The sequence below is a fragment of the Amphiprion ocellaris genome, chromosome 12, assembly GCF_022539595.1.
Source record: "Amphiprion ocellaris isolate individual 3 ecotype Okinawa chromosome 12, ASM2253959v1, whole genome shotgun sequence".
Lineage (NCBI taxonomy): Eukaryota > Metazoa > Chordata > Actinopteri > Pomacentridae > Amphiprion > Amphiprion ocellaris.
The window spans coordinates 9,332,160-9,343,237 of record NC_072777.1 but is presented as its reverse complement, the minus strand read 5'-3'; positions in this window follow the sequence as shown (position 1 = coordinate 9,343,237).

The following is an 11,078-nucleotide window of genomic DNA, read 5'->3' as shown; positions in this document are numbered from 1 at the left end:
TGATGCATTAGTGATGACCAGATGACATTCAGCAGGTTGTCATGGCGACAAGAATGATGTGACCAATGAGGGGGGAGCGTCTCAAAGAGCATGGTCGATAAGGAAAGAAGGAGGTATAGAAGGAAACAAGACAAAGGAGAAGGAGGAGCCATGTTGGTAAAAAAAAAAAATACAGACAAAGAGAAGAGGGTAAAGGAGGAAAGGAAGTTTAAAGAGAGGAAAGGATGCAAGGAATGAAAGAAGAAGAAAGGTCAGGGGGAAGTATGGAAAAGATGGATCCATGTCAGAAAAGGAGGCAAGAAAGGAAATGTAGGCATGGAAGAAAAGAAATTTAAAGAAGGATGGAGATAAGGTAATGAGAACATAGGAGGAGAGGCAAGAGGTGTGTAGGCCAGGAACGAAGGAAGTGAAGAAGAAGGAGGCAAGGAAACAAAAGAAGTGGAGAAAGAAAGAAATTAGATAGAAAAGGAGGGGGAGGAGGTAAGGAAAGAGACAGAGAGGAAGCGAGGAATGTAAGGAAGGATAGAAGGAGTTTGAAGAATTGAGAAGGATGTCAATATTTGGTCTGTTCTCTGTCAGGTGTCTCGGTCTGTCTGTCTGTCCTCTGCAGGATGTCCTCCGTTTGTCCTGATGAGCGGCTCAATAATCTGCTCTGTGATAGAGGGAGGAGGGGGAGGCGGAGGGGGAGGAAGAGGAAGGATTATCTAGTTAGCTGTGCTGATGTCTGTAGCTGCTGTTAGCCTCATCAAACATAAAGAGCGCTACAGCATTTAGAGCTGTCCACCCAAATAACACAACCTGATTCCTGGGAAAAGCAGCAGAAATGATTCAATCTGGCATCTGCAGCATGTTCTGAGGTTCACTGCTTCAACTAAGAGATCGATAAAAAGAAAACAGAGAGTTCAAGTCACGACTGTCTGTCTGCTTCCGGAGCTTCAGGAATTCTGTCATCAGTCTCGATGAAAAATAATGCAGGTTCCTGGAGTCAAACTGCCTCCTCGACAGCAGCTGCCTTGGTGATTTCAACAAAATGCCTGCGAGGACAGAAAAAAACTACAGCTTGATTGAAGGAACTACACATGCAGCAATGTGGGTGATTCTGTCATCACAACTTGGTTCGTAGACCGAGGACGAAGTGACAGCTCTCCACAAGTGAAGAAATAGGAGCTGACATCTTGTTCTGGTGACATAATTTACAACCAAGGTGGGTGTTGCGGTGAGCTGGGAGGTGAAGATGTGGTGTCAAGGTCCCCCCTCCTGTCCTGCCCTCCATACAAGAGCACAACCAATGAGAAAATGATAAGCAAACATCTACCACAGCCAAGATAGCAGCAGCTGGGATACATGAAGGTCAAACCTCTTCACTTCCCTGCCATCATGGAGGGTAACTCAGTAGTCACGCTTCACTCTTCATTAAGGTGTAAGGTATAAACACAACAGAAAGCTTCAGGATGAACCTTCCTTCTCTCGAGTACAAACATAAATGAAAAAACTAAACTTTCTCCCACTGTCTTGTAATTTCTTACAAACATCATCTCATTTTTAACTCTGATAAGACTGCGTCTACTGTTTTCCAGACTAGACTACTCTATATCCTTCCATTCATCCATTCATCCATTCATCCATTCATCCATTCATCCATTCATCCATTCATCCATCCATCCATCCATCCATCCATCCATTCTCTTCCCAGGCCGGATGAGTAAAGCAATCCCTACAGTGAGTTCTGGGTCTACCCTTGATGTCCTCCCAGTTAGACTTGCCTGGAAAACCTCCAGTTGAAGGAATCAGGTATCATCCTATGCCAGAACTACTTTTCAACATGAAGGAGTAGCTACTGTACTCCCAGTTCCCTTTGGATGTCTGAGCTCCTCACCTTATCTCTAAGGATGAGCCCAGACTCCCTACAGCGAGAGTAATTTTAGCTGCTGGCATTGGCGATCTCATCCTTTTGGTCACTACTCAGAGCTTATGACCATAGATGAGGGTTGGAGTATAGACTGGTGAGTTGAGGGATTTACACCCACTCTCATCTTGTCTGCCTTTCGTTCCAATTCACACTTAAGATCACAGCTTGTTGCAGACAGAACTACATCATCTGAAAAAACTGAAACCCAGCTCTGAGGTTGCCAAACCGGACATCATCCTCACCCCACTTGCACCTCAAGATCCTGTTCAGGAATATCAAAGACAGGATCAGAGGCGATGTGGCAAACATGACAGAGTCTAGTTTCCTCCCGAAACATGTTTGACTTGGTGCTGAGCATATGAACACACAAGCTTTTGTACATCTAATCTTCAGTACAGTGTGTCCCTTAAGTTGTTGGTGTCTGTATAATTAAATGAACCATCTCATTTTGAGCAGTTTATGAATAAATGTATGAAGTGTGTTCCATGACGAGCACAAGACGGCGTTTCATAACGTAATTAAGTCGTTTAGCCTGCAAACATTCAGGGCTGATGGAAAACAGTGTTCATTAAAGGCCCCACACAGCATTATTACTGAATAAACCACAATATTACGTTGTTTTCCAAAACACTATCATCCTAAACTAGTCGTAGTAGTATTTCAAAGCTGGATCTTTAGTCGGAAATGCCTCTTGGGGGTTTTTCTCACTTCTGGTTGCAGTCTGACACTACAGAGCCAGTGAGCATCATGTGATGTGATTGTATCTGACTGATGGAGACCTGCAGGGGTCCAATCATTCCAGACAGTTTTTGCAGACACACTCTTGTTCACTAACGGTCTCGGTTACATTGTCAACACTTTATTGTAACCCTCACATGTCTGCACAATATAAGCAGACAAACCTGCTCATCTGTAATATTCAAAAACCCTGAATACTGCAAGAAACACTTCGCAGTTTGTGATTTTAGCCGCTGAGGTCAGATGTTTGTGCACCTTTCTTTCTTTCTTTCTTTCTTTCTTTCTTTCTTTCTTTCTTTCTCCTCCTGCTGAACAAAGCAGTCATGGCCGTCAGCTGCCGGTTGCCTGGTAACGATCCTGGGAGACCCGGCGTTGAGATGAACGAGGAGACAGTGAACGCTGCACTGGCAGACTGCTGGTGTTTAAAAGCTGTCAACAGGCTTTGTCCAAACACAGAAAATTTTATTTAACATGCAGCTCCACGACTCAAAGACTGCACCGAATGAATGAAGCTAATGACGTCATACACCTCGGAAACAGAAAATATCACCGTTACATTACATTTCAGGATCAAATGTACGATTCCTTTGATATAACACAAACAGATGTCAGAGCCACATTTGTTTGTATTATATATATATCACTCTGTTTTTGGGGTGATTTGTACTCTAGCCGCCAGACAGAGGATTAATGTTTTTATTGGACAGTACCACCTACCAGGACACAGCACGGTTTACAGTAAAACATCAAGCTTTCTGTTGATCATACCAGTTAAAGCATTCAGTTAAATATGAAGACTCATTCAGTAAAAACATGGCAGACTGGCCCTTTAAAGCCTCCGTTTTGCCTGTCATTGTAACCCAGTCGGCCATGTTTTCCTGATCTGTCACAGTGCTGTGTTCAGGTTCTTCTCTTCGTGAGGCGTTCACTGACCCACCACCGCTGCTGCTGCTGCTGCACGTGAAACATGCCGCTCTGTTGACATCTTCAGCCAATCGCAGGAGGAGGAGGCTGAAGAGGCCTGTGATTGGCCGGAAGCAGGAGTAGGGTGAGCTCATGATGCTGCTGTCAGCTGACAACCCAGTAAGTACGGAGATGTTGGGTTTTCCTCTCAGTGAGAGCTGTCAAACCACAAACTGACACTAGGGAGACGCAGGGTTTCCACACCAACCAACATACCGGCATGTATTTCCTTTTGGGAACATATCTCGGGGTCGGTGTGACAGCAGTCAGCAGATACGAGGTTTTCTGACCAGCACAGGCACTCACCCGTTGTCCCCCTCCTCCCACCTCTCGTCCTTGTTGTCTCTCTGTGTTCGGTCATGAATAAATGACAGGGGTACGGGGAGTGGAGGGGAGTGCTGCAGCCTCTCAACATGCTGATGGAGGATGGGGGAGGGGTAGCGGGGGGGTGAGGATGGAGGAGGACAGGTGGGGGAGGGGTGGTGGATCTGGTTTGTATTCAGCTCTCAGCACCTGATCCTCCTCCTGCTCCTGTCGACACTGCAAAACAGGGACACATCAGACACACTGCATGTTCATACTGTATCTATATATACATCAAGATACTGTATCTATCTATCTATCTATCTATCTATCTATCTATCTATCTATCTATCTATCTATCTATCTATCTATCTATCTATCTATCTATCTATCTATCTATCTATCTATCTATATATATATATATATATATATATATATATATATATATATATATATATATATATATATATATAGATACAGCAAAATACTTATCTATCTATCTATCTATCTATCTATCTATCTATGTATAAACACACTTGAATGGATGGCTGGATATCTACAAGGGTACTTCATAAAGTCCTTGGCCTCACCAGAAAACATCACAGGAGAAAGATTGTTCTTGCATTATTATTCAACATAGTCTCCTTTAACTTTAATGCACTGGGTCCCTGATGTTCAACCTCCACTATTCAAAAGAAGGTCACATCTTGAGCATCCAAATAGTCCCCAGCAGCATGACATGACTTCATCATCACTCTGAAAATGGCAACCACATCAGTGGGATTTCAGTTTGGGAAACAGAAGTCAGATGGTGCAGGTTGGAGTAAGGTTCATGGGGCAAATAGTTCAAAGCCATGTTTGTCTGCTTCTACCACCTGTGTTGTGTGGATGGATGCATTGTCCTGGAGCAGCGGCCACCGGGTTAAAGCTTTTCTCTCCTATTTTCTTTGCTTGCTTCAAATATTTATGTTTTTGTGGACAGTGATATAAGGCTTTATAGTCTACAGTTATGCCCCAAAATGGTAGTCTTTGTTTCTAGGGGAGTTCAAGAACTTTTGAAGTACCCTCGTATCTGTTTCCCAAATTGAAATCCCACTTACGTGGTCGCCATTTACAGACTGATGATGAAGTCATGCATGCTGTTGGAATATCTGGAGGCTCAAAATGTGACCTTCATCCATGAAGGTACAGCAAAGCTTGAACATCGGTGGACCAAGCGCATCGAAGTTAAATTGAAGTTAAAGAAGACTAGGTTAAAAAAATAATGCAAGAACGATCTTTCTCGTGTGACATTTGAAGCAACCTCATATATACAAAATAACATACTATATCCATATACACCGATCAGGCATAACATTATGACCAACTGCCAAATATTGTGTCGGTCCCCCTTATGTGGTCAAAAATGCTCTGAATCATTGGGCATGGACAAGAGGACCTCTCACCAGGACATTGGCAGTGGATCCCTTGGGTACTTTTGGGTTGTGCTTTGGGGCTTTTGTGATTCAAACTTGTTGATGCTTGATCAGAATGGGGTCTAGAAAGCTTGGAGGTCAAATCGAGAATAATCATTTACCACATTGACAATGCAATTTAATGTTATCTTCATTGAAAGAAATGCTTTTCTTTCTAAATAAGGACATTTCTAAGTGACCCCAAACTTTTGAACGGTAGTGTACATATAAATATATAATATACATGTTTCAGTCTTTGCATGTACACACAGTTTCATATGTGAGTCTATAGCAGTGTATGAATTGTAAATGGTCTGAATTTATATTACACTTTTTTAACCTCAGTGGTTCTACAAAACACTTTATACACATTCCAAGGAGGAAACCCTCAGGCTGCAGTACAGCGAGGAGTGAGCCACTGCAGTAACAACTCACAGAGATACGGCAACAGATAAGGGACAATAACGCACTTCATTACAAAAAAAACCTCTAACTGAGGTCACTGAGTACAAACACAGCAGCAGAAATGTCCTCAGTCTCCTTCTATCAGTCCTTCCCAAGGACACTTAGGTGTGGAGAAGTCAGGGATTAAACCCTCAGTCTTGCAATTAGTGGACAACTCACTCTACCATCTGACCTTAGAATCTGGATTTTCAATTTGTATTTCTGGACTTTAGGATCTAGCTCTTATGATAATTTAAGACTAAGCTCTGCCTTGTCATTCATTCTCTTCTCACAGGCTTTGAGTTTATATAATCACAATATTCCTCCATCTGCTCAGACAGTCCTCAGTGACCCCCAACATTGCTCACCAGCCAGGCTGAACCTGCCGCTGCAGCTGACGGGCACAGCGGGCAGCTGTTACCATGGAGACGAGTGCCATGATGTGCCATGGCCTTCTGCCTGCAGCAAAACAAGTCACTTTTATTGAGATTACTTATACTGCCCAACCCCACCAACCATGAATGTACCCACTCAGCCTCAAATCAGATGAAGTCCAAAGAATGACCCTTTAAATTTAAACCTGGATGAAATTTCTGGGAAACCAGAAGAGGGGAAAACACACCCACACACTCGGTGGACAGTATGGACCTTCAGGGTGACAAAGTCTCAGACTGAAGGGTAAGCTAACCCTGATCCACCAAACAGACCTGATTCTCCACAGAGGCCTGGACAGAGACTAGAGCACCACACAGGAGGAAACAGGACAGAGACTGTGTCGGACAAACAACAACATCCATCAGCAGCACAAACACCAACACTCAGCGTCTTCACATGGACCTGATCAGGTTTTCAAGTATCCCGTTTGTCTTTGTGCATGCCAAACATCAGATGGATTTCAGAGGGCTGGAAAGATGAATGAAGTCACAAATAGACGATCCCACCTCTGCTGTGATGGAGCTAAAGAGGAGTTAAATAGAGAGAGAGTGGTAGAGCGAGCTTTACTCTCTCACTAACAAAGACTTCACTGTTTCATTCATGCACTCTCATTTCATATGCAAATGAGCAGGCTGAAAGGGGCGGGGTCAGTGTCACTATTTGTAATCCAGATCAGTTTAGTCTGTCTGCTGGAGATCCAGATCCAGATCTGTGTTCGTCTGTGACCTCTGGCATCATTCAGTCAGGATTTCAGAAAGACTTTGGACACAAGTGAGATCTCCTTCCAAGAAGTACTCATGTCTTTTACCTCAGTTAAAGCAGCAAACAGTGTCAGAAATACTCAGTTACAAGTTAAAGTCCTGCATTCAAAATTCTACTAAAGAAAAGTATTCTTGGAAAAACATGCTTTAGTATCAGCAGTAAAAATGTAAAATTGTTCTGCAGTAAAATCTCTTGGTAATTTATCACATTCCAAGATGGTTGGAAACCACTGATTTCATCTTTAACAGTGTGTATTTAATGAGTTTAGCAAGTGTTTTAATGTAAAATGTTAAAATCTGAATCTGAATGAGTGGCAAAAAAAATGTTTTTTGTTCCACTGGGATTTTTTATGCTTTGTATAAGAACCAATACGCTCCTCATACAAGTGCAATATGTACTTACACTTGTACATATGTGTGGGTGTGAATAATTGTTTTAGACCCTAACCTATTCAGTGCCTAGTTGTGTATTTCTTCTTGTATTATTATCTTGTTTGTAGTGTTACATGCCGTAAAATTTGTAAGACTGCTCAAAGCAAATTTCCCTTTGAGGATGATGAAATATTTTATTCTCTTAAACTGTCAAATAGTAAATGTACAACAGTAAAACAGTCAGTATTTCCCCCTGAAGCGTAGAGGGATAAAAGTATAAAGCAGCATAACATTAAAATAAAAAAGTAATGTACAAAAACTTTAACATTTGTATGACTACATGGCTAAAGTAAATGTACTCGTCACAGTTTATCAATTCATGTCTGTTCTACTCTCTGAATCTTAATTACTGATGGAAGTTTGTCTTTGACACAGCTCACCAGGTAAACAGAAGCAAAGCATACATCCAGCATAACCATACACTGAAAAATGTAAACGCATATTTATATAGATTTATTATTATTATTTTTTTTAACCTATTTATATTTTGTGCAGCGTTTAAAAAAGTGTGCAACTAAAACAGAGAAGGACAAAAGCTCAGCTCACTCTCTTAAAGCTCTTTATTCTTCTGCTGTGGAGCAAATGCATCACAAGCATCATATGAGACATCAGCAGCAGCACCGTGGCATCGTGGGTAGCCTGGAGGGAGGAACAACTACTTCAGAGGACGGATAAAGTCATGTGGCCACACAATAAACTCGCACATGAGCAGCTCTTTTCACAGTCAAGTAGCTCCTTCAAGAATCTGGTGGTTCTCAAAAACTCACTACATGGACAAGGAGATGACAATAGATCCCTTTAGTGGACCATGAGGATCTCTTGAGATCACTGTATGTTGCACTGTATTCCAGTAGATCCCTGCAGCAGATCCATTCCAACCCAGTGTTTCATTGTTGGTCTGATGATGAGGAGCAGCAACTGAAGCCTCAGTGTGAAACTGTTGAACCTCCATCACTTTGATATCACGTTATGTTTCCAATCTCTTCTATCTCTTTTAAACCAGTATGTAATATCACCAGAGGAGTGGGTGGGGCCAAACCACAGCCTTCCCTCTGATAAAACCTTTCCTCTCTGTGATCTGACTGCTTTAATCCAGCAGCAGGCAGATTATGTAATCTGCAGCTTTAAGGAGGAATCCCTCAGGCTGCAGTACAGCGAGGAGTGAGCCGCTGCAGTAACAACTCAGCAAGATACAGCAGCAAACAAGGGACAATAATACACCTCAATACAAAAAAACACATCTGACTGAGGTCACTGAGTACAAACTCAGCAGTAGAAGTGTCCTCCGTCTCCTTGTATCAGCAGCTGGAATCCTCTATTTAATATTTAACCGATATATTATCCCACAACAGCAAGAAGCTACTTTCATTTTCTGTTCTTGACCAACACCTAACCATAAATAATCCTGCAAGAGTCACTTTCTCTAGACTCCACTGAAACCAGTAGATCTCCTAAGAGTCCAGTATCCTAGATGATCAGTCCATAAAATCCCAGCAGATCCATAGATTTCAGAAGATGTCATTTAACCTTCATGGCTGCCAGTTGGATCCAAGTAGGTCTTTTAAGAGTTGAGATATCTTTATTGTCTGTTGATCCTCCATTCTACTCAGTAAATGTTCCTTAACCTTGGATTCCTGAACCTTGGATCCCAGTAGATCTGTGTCCACATCTCTGGCATTCAGTAGAAGCCAGCAGACACATTTTGAGATATGCAGTTCTCTTTCGATCTGATAGAAGGTGAAAAGGTGAAGACTTGCCAAAATGTCCTCACTAAAACTCAAACTGGTTCTCACAAGGATAGCTGGAGATGTAGAACACACACACACACACACACACACACACACACACACACACACACACACACACACACACACACACACACACACACACACACACACACACACGTGCAGCCTCCTGCAGGTGATGAATAATTTAAAGCTGCAGGAGAAAGTGCTCCGTCACCACAGAAACCCCGTCCACCCCACTGAGGGCAGTTTGTCATCGTCCTGCTGCAGTGTTCCATCACTCAGCTGATATTTCAATCAGTCTTTGTTAGCAGTAACAGTGCTACAAATATAACATCTGCTGCTGTAAATAGCTTCAGTTTAAGCTATTGTGCAGGAACATTGTTTAGCATCTCTGAGTTCTTGCCACAGTCCTCTGGTGGACTTAGTTTGCCTCATGTAGTCCGGACTGATGCCATGATGGTGAAATTAGGACTCTGTCTTCGACTGGTTTTAGGTTGATTTTAGATTTGGTATTGGACTGGTTTTCGATTTGGTGTGGGTTGATTTTGGGTTTGGTTTTAAATAGGTTTTTGGACTTGTTTTGGGCTGTTTTGGGATTGATTTTAGATGTGGTTTAGGATCAGTTTATGGACTTGTTTTGAGACAATTTTGGATTTAGTTTTGAGCTGGTTTTGAGTCAGTTTTTGGCTTGGCTTTGTGCTTGTTTTAGGTTGATTGTAGATTTGTTTTGAACTAGTTTTTGGGCTTGGTTATGGACTGGTTTTTGGACGTGTTGAGGAATGGTTTTAGACTGGGTGTGATTTGAGATTTGGTTTCAGGCTGGCTTTTGGACTTGTTTTGTGCCGATTTTTGGATTTAGTTTTGGACTGGTTATGAGCTAATTTTGGGCTCAGCTTTCGATTGGTTCTAGACTGATTTGGGACTGATGTTAATTTGTTTTTTGAAATTGTTTTAGGCTGGGTTTAGGCTGGTGTAGAGGTGATTTCAGATTTGATTTTGGACTGGATTTTAGTCTTGTTTTGGACCAGGTTTGGACTTGGTTTTTGAATCAGATTTAGGACAGGTTTTTAGACTGATTTGGGACTGATGTTAATTTGTTTTCTGAAATTGTTTTAGGCTGGGTTTAGGCTGCTGTGCAGGTGATTTTAGATTTGGTTTTGGACTGGATTTTAGTCTTGTTCTGGACCAGGTTTAGACTTGGTTTTTGAATCAGATTTAGGACAGGTTTTTAGACTGTTTTGGAGTAAATTTTAAATGAATTTAGGACACATTTTTTTGTGTTGATTTTGGATTTGGTTTTGGACTAGTTACAGACTGGTTTTAGGGTAATTTTTGATTTGACTGTAGACTTTTTTGCACCATCTTAGTGAATTTGCCACAAATCTTCAGCAGATTCAGTCCTTTTCAGCATCTTCTGTCTCTTCATGTTGAGATCGGGGCTGTTTTTAAACCGAGCTTCTCTCTACCTCCAAAAACTTTCACACATGCTCTGAATAGTGGCATTTTCTGGTGAGCTGAAAGGAAAGTCTCAACTGTATTGCTTGATTGTTCTAAGTTAATAAAATTATAATGGAGTCCAATAAGGAGGCAGTGATCAGGGTGATGTTAACAAAGACTTCCAGCCGGGACGCCACCAGCTTGAGTTTCAGGTGTCACATTAAAGATGCTGAAGGAACACTGATTGAAGCATCATGTTCAGGGTCTTGTGTTGGGGAATATAATCGATGGGGATACAGTCTGATTGCGATACATCGTCTAGGTATTCGGTGATGATATCAAGTGACCGTGGCTGTAAATTGAAAGGTGCACTGTAACAGCCAGAACACAGACAGTTAAAATCCTTATCAGAGGTGCTGGATGACACTCTGTTTCCTCTGAATCAGGTTTTTTA